This window comes from Oreochromis aureus, linkage group 23 (assembly GCF_013358895.1).
Source record: "Oreochromis aureus strain Israel breed Guangdong linkage group 23, ZZ_aureus, whole genome shotgun sequence".
Taxonomy (NCBI): Eukaryota; Metazoa; Chordata; class Actinopteri; order Cichliformes; family Cichlidae; genus Oreochromis; species Oreochromis aureus.
In genome coordinates this window covers 14555019-14568543 of record NC_052963.1, presented here as the reverse complement: position 1 = coordinate 14568543, position 13525 = coordinate 14555019, and the positions used below count along the sequence as shown (strand labels likewise).

Here is a 13525-nt window from a genome sequence, read left to right as displayed (position 1 = left end):
ATGTAATGCCTTCGATATGCTGCTTAGAGATTGTGGTGGACATCAAAGTGGAGCCAATAAGAACCCAATAAGAATCAATAAGAGAATTGTATTGATAAGTGATATTGAGAATACCATCCCTACCTGTCTGTGTGTCACCCTACTTGCTCATAGGGGTTCCTATAATTGTTGGGGTCTTCTGTTTTTCTTGTATTATTGTAGGGTTTTATTTTACAATATAAAACACCTTTGTGATTTGGTGCTATAAAAATAAAGTTTAATTAGAAATAATATTTTTTCCACTGTGCTTGGACTCAGCTGGCTTCTCTTTTTGGTAATAACCTCTCCATCTCTAGAGAAAACCATCCCTAGTGTGTGGCGCTTCACCTTTTAATAAACGAAAAGACAGAAATCAGATTATAGGATCTGTAGTATTGTTTATTTATATTATGGTACTTATCATTTGTGATATTTATTACTGTGTGCATACTTTGTTAGGAGAGATGAGATCAAAATGTTGCCAGACAGGGGTAAATCTTCTCTTCTGAGAATTGTTTAAGAGCAGTAAAAACTCATTGTGTTAAAAGAAGGAGTTAAAGCAAAACAAAAAAAGAAACAAATCCAACGCTAATAGATTTGTTGTTTTATTTAATTCTTTATTGTTAAGAATTAAGTTGAAAAGTCTGAATCTTGTAGCCTGAGCTCGACTGCTTTTGTCTCCGCCCACTTGGTAAAAAATGAGGTATTCTCTTTATTTGAGCAAAAGGTCTTAGTGGACAAATACCAATTCGCCACCCTTGTGATTACTTCTCCCCTCTAGGTATATTTTCTGTTAATCTACATACAGTAAATGAAGAACATGTGACTTTAGAGCATCCAGCAAAGTGATAACTGTCCTCTGCCCACTAAGTCGTAATTTTCTCAGTTATTGTCCCTGACATGCAAGAGCGGTTTAAAGTGAAACTCTTATATTGCTATTACAGGTGGTACAGGAAACATCAGCATTTACCCCAAAAAATCCAAGCAAATTCATTCATTATTGAAAACGTTTTCATTTTTTCACTATTTAAGTTACTGAACTAAATGTGACGTTACTTTGAATCTATGTAGAAAAATACAATTTGTAAAATTTTCAGTGACAGAAATTCTCTGAGGCAGAAAGCTGGTTAATAAGTTTATTTTATGATTTCAGTAGAAAGAAGGCAAGTTGAGTTCAGGAAATCCATGTAACACAACTGAGTGCAGACAAAATGCTTTATTGCATTTTCACTATTCATTATTTTTTAAAGCAAAGAAAATAAATCATGACAAGCAATAACATGAGATTGTAGCCAGGGTGGCTGTCAACGTCAAACTAAGGACTAAGCAACAATTCAGAACAGTTTAACCATTTTGCGCATTATTTGATGTATTATACAAGTGGACTGGCAATCCATGATGATCACACTGTATATCAATCATTCTGTTGTTATGTAGTTTACCCCAAAATATACAATTAGGAGGTGCACTGTTAACATTGTTAACATTATGTCGGCATTCAACAACTTGAAAGTTTCCACCTTGTTGTCGTCCAGTGTGACCTGCACAGATGCCATTGACTCCTGCATTATTGGTCAAAATAAATGTGTTTATTGTTTTACATTTACCATCTACAACTCCGATTCCTCTCTGATTGATCTTCTCAGTACACTGGCCTGGCTGCATGTTTCTAATGACATGTCTTTCATAGAAGTCCTGGCTTACAGAGAGCTCCACAGCAGAAAGCAGGCCCAGCAGCAAACAGGCAAATTGAATCTTCATGATCCTCTGGTGAAGAAAAAGGAAAATAGTGTTCTTATTAAACAGCACAAATAATGTAGTTTCAGAAAGGAGAGACTGATTTCCTTTGAGTGTGCTTGCTGCAACAGTAGGCTCAAGTGAAATCCACTTCTGGAAATCCACAAAATTGGTTTTCGTGCTTAAATGGAGTAAAAGATTTTTTTTACATTTAGCTAATTCATTCAATAGCAGTTTTAAATGAGACTTGGGACCATAGCTGGACTGGGTGATTTTTCGTTTTTATGGGCCGATGATTTATTTTTTATTTTTTATTTTTTATTTTTTTTAGTAACGGTATAAACAATGAAAGGTGGTGGATTGGCCAGATGCTGACAGATGTGTAAAAATAACTCAGTTGTTTGGTGGTGGCTGTGGCGGAGCTTCCACAGAGGCCAGCAGGTTGATGAGGGAAAGGAGAGGCAGGAGGAGGAGGGACCCGAGGCGGCCGCCGGTCCGAGTGTCAGGTGAACTGAACTTCAGGTAACAAGTTATGACCTGCAGTCTATCTGGGTCAGATATAAACCAAGTTTAGGTGGAGTTTATTTTCGTTGTGCTGACTTTTTACAGTCAGTTACAATAACTCGTACTGTGTACTAGCTAGCATGACGCAGTTTCTGTACAGCTGATTGGGTGCTATGATGTTACTGATAGTGAACTTTATTTTTTTCATAAGGTTTGTTATTAGAATTGCCAACCGTCCCGTAAAAAACGAAATCGTCTCGTATTCAGAGAAAATATTACGCGTTTCGTATTGAGGTGAAAAGGAACACAGTTTGTCCCGTACTTCAGCTAGAATGGAAAAAGACATAAAGCTGGAGTTATTCTGCGTCTTTACGCTGTCTGGTGCCTCGTCTTCTCTCATTCTCTCCTCTCCCTCTCCTGTTGCTACTCCAGTCATGAAACTGATCAATGATCAGCTTGTTTATCTCCCACTTTGCGCCAGAAAGAGGAAACCAGCGGATGTCGCGCTAAACAACAGCAGCACGTTTAAGCTTGATCAGCTGTTGTTAGAATTTACTTAATATTAATTTCTAGTATCGGCTGATGTTTGCTGGAGCCACAGCTGTAAAAGCTGATGGTCACGATATCGGTTTGGTTATGTGGTGAGAGGGAAACATGAAGATGAAACCAGGAGATGTCCTTACTGAATCATCAGAGCTGAACGGGTGATGGAGAAACAGGTTTAGGTGACATGGATGAGTTGAAGTTATGAACTGTTTCTGAGAGACGAATAACACCAGGATCCTTTGACAGCTGGTAACTGTGCAGGGGCGGGTCTAGCAAAGTTTTGCCAGGGGGCCAGGTAGGGCATTAACAGGGAAAGGGGGGCACAAAGATATACTTTTCTTTCTTATTCTCATTTAAAATGTCTAGCTTTTATTAAATAATTATCTGAATCTTACAACACAAGTTTTTATCTGATCTAAAATGTATAGAAATCATACATATACCAACAAGACAGTGTACATCACTGTCACACCAGCATTTGTTTTCATTCAAAGGCTTTATGGCTTTTCCTATAATACCTGGTGGGCCGGTCTCTAGTCAAAATGCCCGGCACGATTTTTTGTCCTAGTCCAGACCTGGTACCGACCCAGTACCGGTAATTTTTCTTATGCAGATGAGGCATTATTTCTGTACCATTACTTAATTCCAGAGGCTTAAGTTATTTTTTTGCACTTGTTGACTTGTAAAATCCTATATGACATATTTTATTTCACAAGTCATTAACCATGCAGAGAAGGCATCATTTAAATATGTCAAATATGTTTCTTTAAGCAAGTTCTTCATGACTGAGCCAAGTGTCCTCTTTTTTGGAAATCAAAATATAGTCACCCTAAGATATTATATTCAGTCCTGTAGAAAGATATATATATTTTAAAATATATTATCCTCTCTGGTTACTCTGGTATGAATGACTCTGAATTACTTTATGGTAAATAACACACTGATGGTATCCCCGGGCGTGTTCTCAGAGCGTGTTCTGGGGAGCTTGCAGGAGTGCTGACAGACATATTCAACCTGTCCTTGGCCCACGCTGTGGTACCGGCCTGCTTCAAATCCACCTCCATCGTCCCGATACCCAAAAACTCCAACCCATCTTGCCTCAATGACTACCGCCCAGTAGCACTCACCCCCATCATCACTAAGTGCTTAGAGCAGCTGGTCTTAGCACACTTCAAATCCTGTCTCCCCCCCACCCTGGACCCCCACCAATTCGCATACCGCCAGAACAGGAGCACAGAGGATGCAGTCTCCATCGCACTGCACTCTGTCCTCTCACACCTGGACAACAACAACACCTACGCCAGAATGCTGTTTATAGACTTCAGTTCAGCGTTCAATACAATCCACCCTCACAACTCATCAGGAAACTGACAGACCTGGGCATCAGTTCCCTCATCTGCAAATGGTTACTGGACTTCCTGACCAACCGCCCCAACATGTCCGGCTGGATAACCGCTGTTCATCTACCATCACAATGAACACCGGTGTACCACAAGGCTGTGTGATGAGCCCTTTCCTCTACTCCCTCTTCACCCACGACTGCAGACCTGCTGATGGTTCCAACACCATCATTAAGTTTGCAGATGACACCACGGTGATTGGCCTCATCAGTGACAACGATGAGGCCGCCTACAGGAGGAGGTGGATCGTCTGGCTGAGTGGTGCGACACAAACAACCTGCTGCTTAACACCGAGAAGACCAAGGAGCTCATCGTGGACTACAGGAGGAATGCTGACCCACATCCACCCATCCACATTAAGGGGACGGCTGTGGAGCGTGTGAGCAGCTTCAAGTTCCTGGGAGTCCACATCTCCGAGGATCTCACCTGGACGACCAACTGCTCCAAGCTGGTCAAGAAGGCTCACCAGCGCCTCTTCTTCTTGAGGACTCTGAGGAAGAACCACCTGTCCTCAGACATCCTGGTGAACTTCTATCGCTGCACCATCGAGAGCATCCTGACCAACTGTATAACAGTCTGGTACGGGAACTGCTCTGCATCGGAAGGCGTTGCAGAGGGTCGTGAAAACTGCCCAGCGCATCGCCAGAGCACCACTTCCTGCCATAAAAGACATCTACAGGAAGCGGTGTCTGAAAAGGGCTGGGAAAATCATCAGAGACCCCAGTCACCCATCACATGGACTCTTCACCCTCCTGCCCTCTGGGAGGCGCTACAGGAGCCTCCGGACTAAGACCACCAGGTACCGGAACAGCTTCTTCTCCACAGCTGTCAGACTCCTGAACTCTGCCTCCTGACATCTGACCCACGTTAAACTCATGGACTGAACACACACACACCCACAATGGACAACCGTACCCTCAAACACACAATAATAACATGGACTGAACCACCACTCACAACCACTAGCACTTTATACAGCCTCTGTAAAAATTATCCACACCCTCACTTATCTTAACTGCACTACTGTATAGTTCTGTGTAAATAATCATTCTGTACATACGATAATTTTTAACCCTACAACTGTTTACAACTTGCATAGTTCCCATTTCTGTATAGCTGTATATCTCATATTTCTGTAAAGTTATTTATTTCATATTCTGTATAGTTTTTCATATTTATATCCTGTTCATAGCTTGTACTCACTACAGCCTGTACATACCTATAGTTATAGAATATTCACAACATACTTCATACCGTGTACATTATAACATACCATAATAGACCCATTTCTGTAATATACTTACATATCTATATTATTGCTAATATATATTGTAATATATCTATATCACTAAAGCACTTCTGGATGGATGCAAACTGCATTTCGTTGCCCTGTACCTGTGACATGTGCAATGACAATAAAGTTGAATTCTATTCTATTCTATTCTACTATCTGCAAAAAACTGTGAAAGAATTCCAGATCACAAGTTGTAGTTCAACATACAAGTGACGACCTTTGACCTTCATCAGGTTTTATTTAATTTTGTCAAAGAAAGTTTCATGTTCTCTTCATGCAGCTGGGTACATTCAGTGTTTAAAACAGAAGCCGTGCAGGTCTGAGATCAGCAGTTTTCTGAAACACCAAACTGAGGTATTGTTAATGCTGATATATAGTGACACAGATACAGGGGTGATTAATCCTTTTGACGTTTTGTTTTTAACTTTATCAATAAAACAGCTGCAGCCCCTTATTGACACACCCCCAGCTGATCTACCTGATTTCCTGAACACTACTTCAGATTTTGGTTCTGTGCTTCTCGTCGCTGGATTGTTGAGTAAGTAGTGTTAGTCTGCCCAGTAAACTCTAATGCTGTCTGTATTATCTAGTCTGTTTTCTGATCGCCTGGAACTGTCCCCATTTCCTGTTTGAATCGTCTGAGAGCTACTAAGTGGGAAAATGCGAGTGGAGCTGAAGCGTAAGTGACTAAAGAGGAGCGTGGAGAGATTGAAGAGGAGCGTTGTGTGTGTGGACTTTCCCCCTTCCTCCCCCACCGATCTCCGGTGTACATTGTATATATTGCACGTGGTGAAATCTGTAAATAAACTGTCTTTTTGTAAAGGAATGTTGGTCTGTATGGCGTTATTTTTGTGCCACTATTCTGAATGCACGTAAAAAAAATTTGAGCCCACGTAAAAAACTTTTGCAGGTGCAAGTGTTGCATTTTGAGGAGAAATTGATTTTGAGCGAAGAAAATTCATTGCTGCGTGCAAAAAATGTATTTCAGTGTTTGCTTTTATCCATATACACACACAATAGCAGCCCCTCTCGCTAATTTTTTTTCATTTGCGCTTGCTCGCAATGTGTTGATACGCTCTCAACATTTCTGCCCGCGCGGGTTTAACTCTTTCTTTACGCCGTTATATTTGTGGCGTATATATTTATATATTTGTTGGCCACAAAACCAACCAAACAGACTTTGAAGCAAAAAATTCTGATTGGCTTTTTTGGTCTCCAATCAGCTCTCTAGCTGCTGTAGCAATTAATTTCGTTCACTCAAATTTAACTTTTCTTCGCTCAAAATCAGTTTCTCCTCAAAATGCAACATTTGCACCTTCATTTTTTTTTTTTTTTTTTTTTTACATGCGCTCATATTTTTTTATGTGTGCTCAGAAAAGTGGCACAAAAATAATGCCATAGGTCTGCGCTTGAGTCGGTTCTAAACATTGTCAAAGACACTAACAATGCACACACACAAAAAAAAAGAAAGGAAGAAATGAAATGGACAATAACAATGTCCAATGTAAAGAGAGAGTGTGGCCACACTATTCTGACCAACAGTGGCGCTGTATGTCTTTTTTTGTCTTTTCTATGTTGTTATATTTCTGTATCAACGGTGGTACTGTAGGTAAGTACATAAGATAAAAAGGTAAAAACTTTACATATATTAGTATGTAAGGCTTTTGTGTAAATGAAGGGTACATGTAGTATTCTTCTGTTAATACACTGTGCAGCTGCTGGTCATTAACGCCATTTTACATTAAATTGCATTGAATACTTTGTTAATATCGCCTGTAATATCAGGTGACGTAAGCTTCTTCACTTCTCATTGCAAACTGCAGAGGGCGCTGCTGCTCACTTAACAGAGAAATCGCTACAGGAGTGACATGAAAGACAAGTTACAGTTAAAAAATAAACTGCTAATTTTGATTATGAAAAAAAATCTGAGTAATGAGTGCTACATAAACAGCACTTTTTAATGTCATATCCTTACATACAGATAAGCTGTATCATTGATTTCAGAACTTCCAACTGTTTCTTGGGCATAACGTCACACATACAAACAATACTAAACTACTTTTAGTTCAGCACATTCAGCGTTGATAAAAGCTGTGTTGATTATTATTGATTATCAGTTTAACAACTGCAGCTGTCTGCCATAATGAATAGCTTTCCAAAGTTAGGGAAGAAAACGTGTCATTTTTGTCAAGAAAACTGTGAGTGTTTACTCAGTTTTCTTGTTAATACTCTGCATCCTCACTTTTAATTTAGTTAAATAAACTGGGCTGCAGTCTTTTATTTACTGGTATTAATAATAGTTTACCCTAAACTTTCTTTAGTAAACTTGAATGACACAAATAACATGTGACAAGCTTCCAATATCGCAGAATGCATGCAGACAAGTGGCTACCTCAGTGAATTTGAATTTAGTGCTATGTTATATCTCGCTGTTCAGATACAACATGGTACTTATCTTTTCTTTATTTAAAACTGAGCAGTTATCTTATATTTTATCAAACTATCTCAATGAGTTGCAAAGCAGTTTCACCTCAGAGCAGAGTTCATGTAAACTCTGACATTTTACACCACTCATTGAGGCTGCACCATCAGTTCCATCAAGATAATGAGAAGAACATTGTTATAAGAAAATTTAACCAGCTCTAACTTGAGTGTTTGCATTGACGTCAGAATAACAGTTTTTGCTACTGGCCTCATTTTATGGGTGCATTTGAAAACATTAGGTCACATTACCATTTATGTGGTAGCACAGTGTTGCAGTAGTTAGTGCTGTCAACTTACAGAAAGACGGTTGTGGCCGGCAGGCTGGGGCCTTTCTGTGGATACTCTGGCTTCCTCCCGCAATATAGTCAAGTCATTCTTGTTAAATTAACTGGTCATTCTTAATTAGCCATAAGTCTGTGTTAGCCCTGTATACTGGGAATATGTCCACAGCGTGTCTTAGCTGGCATAGGCTCCAGCTGCCTTGTGACCCTGAATTTGATAAGTGGTTAATAAATAAGCAGAGAATGCATGACCCATAGCAATAACTTGGAGACTTTGTATTCTCCCAGTCATTTCTCTCTCAGGCTGGCATCTGTTTTCACTTGATCCTTTTTCTGAGATTTCTTTCATTCAATTGGTCAGGTGACAGACCATGCTCGTCAGGAACCTCTCTCACCCATGAGGTTAAAATTACTCTCTTGATACATTAAAAAAACTCCCCTTGAAGGGCAGGGCTTTACTAAAACTTTGATGTTTTATGATGTTTTTATTACAACATGCTGACGTTAGCCTCAAATAGTGCCATCGTATTTTGATATCGTGGGGTAGCGTATTGCGAAAAAAATTAAAAAATAAAATAAAATAAATAAAGTGTGATGTACGGCTTCTCTCCTTGCCCATTTATATGATATATGACATTTGGTTTCTTCAAAGTTTTTTTTCAAGGTCAACTTTGATCTTAGGCACTAATAATGAAGGTCAAGGTTAAATGTTTAGAGAACCTAGTTACTTATATCCCCCACAACCTAACATATATACATGATCTTGATACCTGAACTTGGCTAACTTGTATGTTTTGTATATTCTACTTGCATATCTCACACAGAGCCATCTTTAACTGATTTCTGTTAAGAGCATTTGCCTTTGTTCAAGCAGCATAGATATGTGCTAATTATTCACTTGAAAACTATATAATGCACTCTCTGCAACCAGGCACACTAAGACTTCATCAGACTGGTGCCTCAGACTACCAATTCTTGCCTGTAACACAGAAAGTGGACCAACTCACAGCTTGAGCAAGAAAAAAGGTAAGGAAACACTTGTTGTAACAGCAGATTCAGTCATCTGATTTGTCCCATGCAGGGCTGGACTGGGACCTTACAGCTTTATGTGTCTAAGGTGTGTGCTAACTAAAAATAAAGAGAAGATGATATTTTATTAAATTTTACTGAAATCTGCAGATTGTTTAGGTGAAGTTTAAAAAACTCAGCCGTCTGCTCCTTGCTACCTAAAATATAACAGGACACCGGAGTAGATTCTCGATCATCTCACACTTCTGATAATCAGTTGTCTGCTTGACGTTTATTCAGCTGTGTAAAAACTATAACTTTAATCTCAGCCAAACTGATTTACTCAGGAACAAATAAAATACTAAAAAAAGACAAACAATGTCATTTTTAAGTTATCTAAGTGACTTATATATCATGTTTAACCTGAGTAGCGAAAGATGGTGGTGGGTTTGAAAATTATTTGCTGAGAGTCCGGTGTTCTCGCCATTTCTAGAGACCTATTCTAGGAGAGGTGTCCTTGTAGGTTCTCAGTCATCCAGGTCAAGGTAGTCTAAGGCGCTTGGAAAGAAAGCCAATGGACTGTCTTGTTGCTTTTGTTTATACCCACATCACAGCCTTTTTATGGAGTTTATAATTTTCAACATTTATTTAAAATGATGTTAGTTTGTACAACTTCTCTAAGCCTCTGAATATTGGAGACTATGCATAAAATCATTGTAATTTCTAAACAGTTAATACAATATGTGTTTAAATCCCATGAAGCAAAGCAGAACATGTACACTTCAATCACGTCTTGATATTTGATTTAACATCAACTATGGTGGCATACAAAGGCAAAATTATGAAATTCTATTTTCTGTCTATTTTGGTGCAAAGCTAAACAAACCTCATTATTAATACAATAAAAAATCTAAAGAATGACAAACTTTATTTAAACTTAAATTATAATTATAATGAATATACTTGTCTTGATCATTTTTTATGTAGAACACAAGCAGAAAAGCAAAGTCTAAACTAGAAAATGCATTTTCTGAAAAAACTGCAGTGTGAATGGTGATAGCTGAATGTTTTGAGCTGAAATGAAATAATTGCTGAATGTTAAGTTAAAAATGTTGAATGAGCTGAAAAATACAGAATTTTGCACCTGACAAACAAACATGCAGAACTGTTGAAAGCTGATGTTCACACAGAAGAAGTTTAACAATAGCTGAACGTGTTTAAAATGATGAGGAAAAATGAGAAATGAGAAATGAGAAAAAGCTGAGTATTGACAAAAGAAAATTTAGAATCAGAAAACATCTGAATGAATATGAAAAGTTCATATTCTTTGAATCGCTGAATGACTAAAATGTGAAAGCTCTACTTGGATCCCCACAGTTTAAAAAGTTTACATCTCTGAGCTTTGAAAGACACGCTGTTGGAAAGAGAATAATGGTGGCTACGTTTTTGAGGGTAAAATGATGGCTGTAGAGCAAACACTGTGAACACAGCAGCAGTTGAAAGAGAAGTTTTTAAGATGAATCTTGGCAGAGTGACAGGCAGAGCTCATTAAGCAGGCAGGTGTGAGCCTAGTTGCTATAGCGACTCCAGCCAGTGGCACCACGTGCACACACACAGGGGCTGTCCAAATTCATGGGCTGCATCCTCCTGAGGCCGCATTTGTAGGCCAATTACGTGACAGCGACACAACAAAGGCTGTCCAAATTCGTAGACTCCTCCGAATGCAGCCGACAAATGCGTCCTCCTTTTCCATGAATTTTAAGGATGGGATGGGTGTATCCTTCGTGGCCCACCATATCCCAGAATTCATAGCGCGGCTCAGCCAATTTCAGTTTTCAACAATGGCGGCCGCTACTAAGTTTTAATATTACTCTCATTACTCTTTCTGGGTCTGACGTTTTCAGAGACGTCTGTTATCCACCAGCTCGATAGCTAGCCGGGAGCTCGAGGGTCACTGGAGCTGCCAAGAACAGCAAACTCCCGGCACATCATTTTCAGATCACCGCATTCTTTTGCTACTCAGGTTAAACGTAATATATAAGTCACTTAGATAGCCTAACAATGTTATTGTTTGGCTTTTTTCAGCTTTTTTCAGTGTTTTACCCCCTCCGAGTCAGAGAGTTTGTTGAATAAAACTTGGCAGCAAGCAGGTTAGGTCCACAGACTCTTTTACCCTAGTAACTGACTCAGGGTTGAAGTTAACTCTCATTTTGGTACAGAGCTCAGAGTTATTAGCTAAACCTGCTTCCTTAAATAGGGCTATAAAGATCCTGGTACACGACTGGTGAACAGGAAGTTAGGACAAAGGAAGTGTTACATAACCAAGAAGATGAACTAGAATGAAACAGAGACTACAAACAGAATATGCTAAAAGGCAAATATCAACCTTACTAACAATTTAAAAAAAAAAAAAAAACTAAACTTAAAAATAAGCAATCTTTAGAATCTGGGGTGGCTGTAGCTCTGGAGGTGGAACAAGGCATCTACTAATTGAAAGGTACCTAGTTCAATCCCTGGCTCTCCACTCTGCATCCCAAATGTCTAGGGGGAAAGATACTAACCCCAAACTGCTCTCTGATGCATCCACTGGAGTGTGAATATTTTTGATTGGTAGATAGAAAGCATTTAAGCATTAAAAAAGACTGCTCATGTGAATGAGGCATGCTGTATAAAGTGCTTTAAGTGCATTAAAGTGGGAAAGCGCTAAATAAGAACCAGTCCATTTACCAAACGAAAAGGAGGTACGAGATATGATAAATTAAACAAGAACTGACCTGAAGTCAGTGGCAACAGGTGTTATGGAATAATGAAATTGAAAATTTCTGATTCAAATTAAATCTTAAACATGTGCAGCATTAATGTTATTCCATTTAACACTAATGGGGAACTTTGCACAATTTTTCATGTGGAAGAACATGAACAGAGTCATACTGATCCTCCTAATTGCTCTTAAGCTTTTGGCTGCTTCATTTTGTTTGTTCCAAAATATGTCACCTTGTAGATGCATGTTAACTATTTACTTTCCTAACGTAGTTATTTTGCATATTTCACTCGCATGTATTTTACATATTTTACAGTCAACTTTGCATACTTTCTGTCTAAACAAATATTCATCTTCATTCCAACTGATCTTACATGCAGCTGCTGTTCATTCACCTGTTTAGTTTATACAGTCATGGCATTTAATCTGACATTTCAGAGAATTTTCTTCATCTTCATTGGTCCGTGCATCACAGAGCCGACTCCCATCAAACACTGCAGGCGTTCAAGACAGCAAATCACTTCAGCTAACTGAAGAAAGAGGTAATAGTAATATATCTTTACTAGTTGTTGTTTTGGTTCATCCAACAGGGATCATCCAGTTTGTAGTATTAAATCTGTATTATAGTTGTGTTTTAAGTTGTAAGCAGTTCAAATAGTAAAATGTTTCAGAAACAAACAAAAAAACTAATTAAAAAAACGACTATTTTACATACTCACTCTTATCGGTGTTCTTTTTTTGTCTTTAAGATAGAAATATGAAGCTTTCCATTCTCTTCCTGGTGGTGTTCTCTGTCATTGTGGTCTGTGTGGATAACAAAGACGTTGAGACGTTCAAAAACCAGCATATCATCGAAACAGATGTAAAAGATGTAAAAGAATGTGGTCCGATAAAAGACAGGGGAATCAAAGTTGGTAAAGAAAGAAACACCTTCATCTTGAGCACTTTTGACAAAGTTAAAGCTATTTGTACAGAAAAACAACGTGTTTCTGACAATGACAATCTTTATAGAAGCTCTGAAGAGATGGACATTTTGCACTGCAAACTGCAAGGTGACAAAAAAACATACAAAGGCGTAATTATAAAGAAACATATTGAAATTGCATGTGATGATGATCTTCAACCTGTCCACTTCCAATGCTGCTTTTGATTTGAGAGCTGCTCTGTACTCACTGTGATCTTTCTATCATTGTTTCATGATGTTGCTTTGGATTTCTTCAGATTTGAAATTCTTAAGACTTTGTAAAGTTTGCATAAATAATAATGGGAATATTATTATTAAAGGAATACGAAAGAATTGTTTGTCAGTGAATGTGAAAAAATATCACAATCACAAGAGTTATTGAAACAACTTTTGACTTTCTTGTCTCACTTGCATAAGTAAATCTACATTCTGACATTTTTTCTAACTGGCTGTTCATCCTGTTCTCTCAGGTCACAGTCATTGCTTGTCTTTCAGCATTCAATAAATAATCTACAAAAAAAAAACCAA

General features: G+C 38.5%; 2 long non-coding RNA genes across 2 annotated transcripts; one reads left to right on the top strand and one right to left on the bottom strand.

The window, feature by feature from the left end:
* Nucleotides 1–1140: 1140 nt before the first annotated feature.
* Nucleotides 1141–12837, bottom strand: LOC120436053. The gene is made up of 2 exons (XR_005610084.1): nucleotides 12753–12837; nucleotides 1141–1785 (listed from the first exon to the last, which is right to left on the bottom strand). It is a non-coding gene; the product is annotated as an uncharacterized LOC120436053 (long non-coding RNA).
* Nucleotides 9207–13525, top strand: LOC116331612. The gene is made up of 3 exons (XR_005610083.1): nucleotides 9207–9290; nucleotides 12472–12575; nucleotides 12783–13525. It is a non-coding gene; the product is annotated as an uncharacterized LOC116331612 (long non-coding RNA).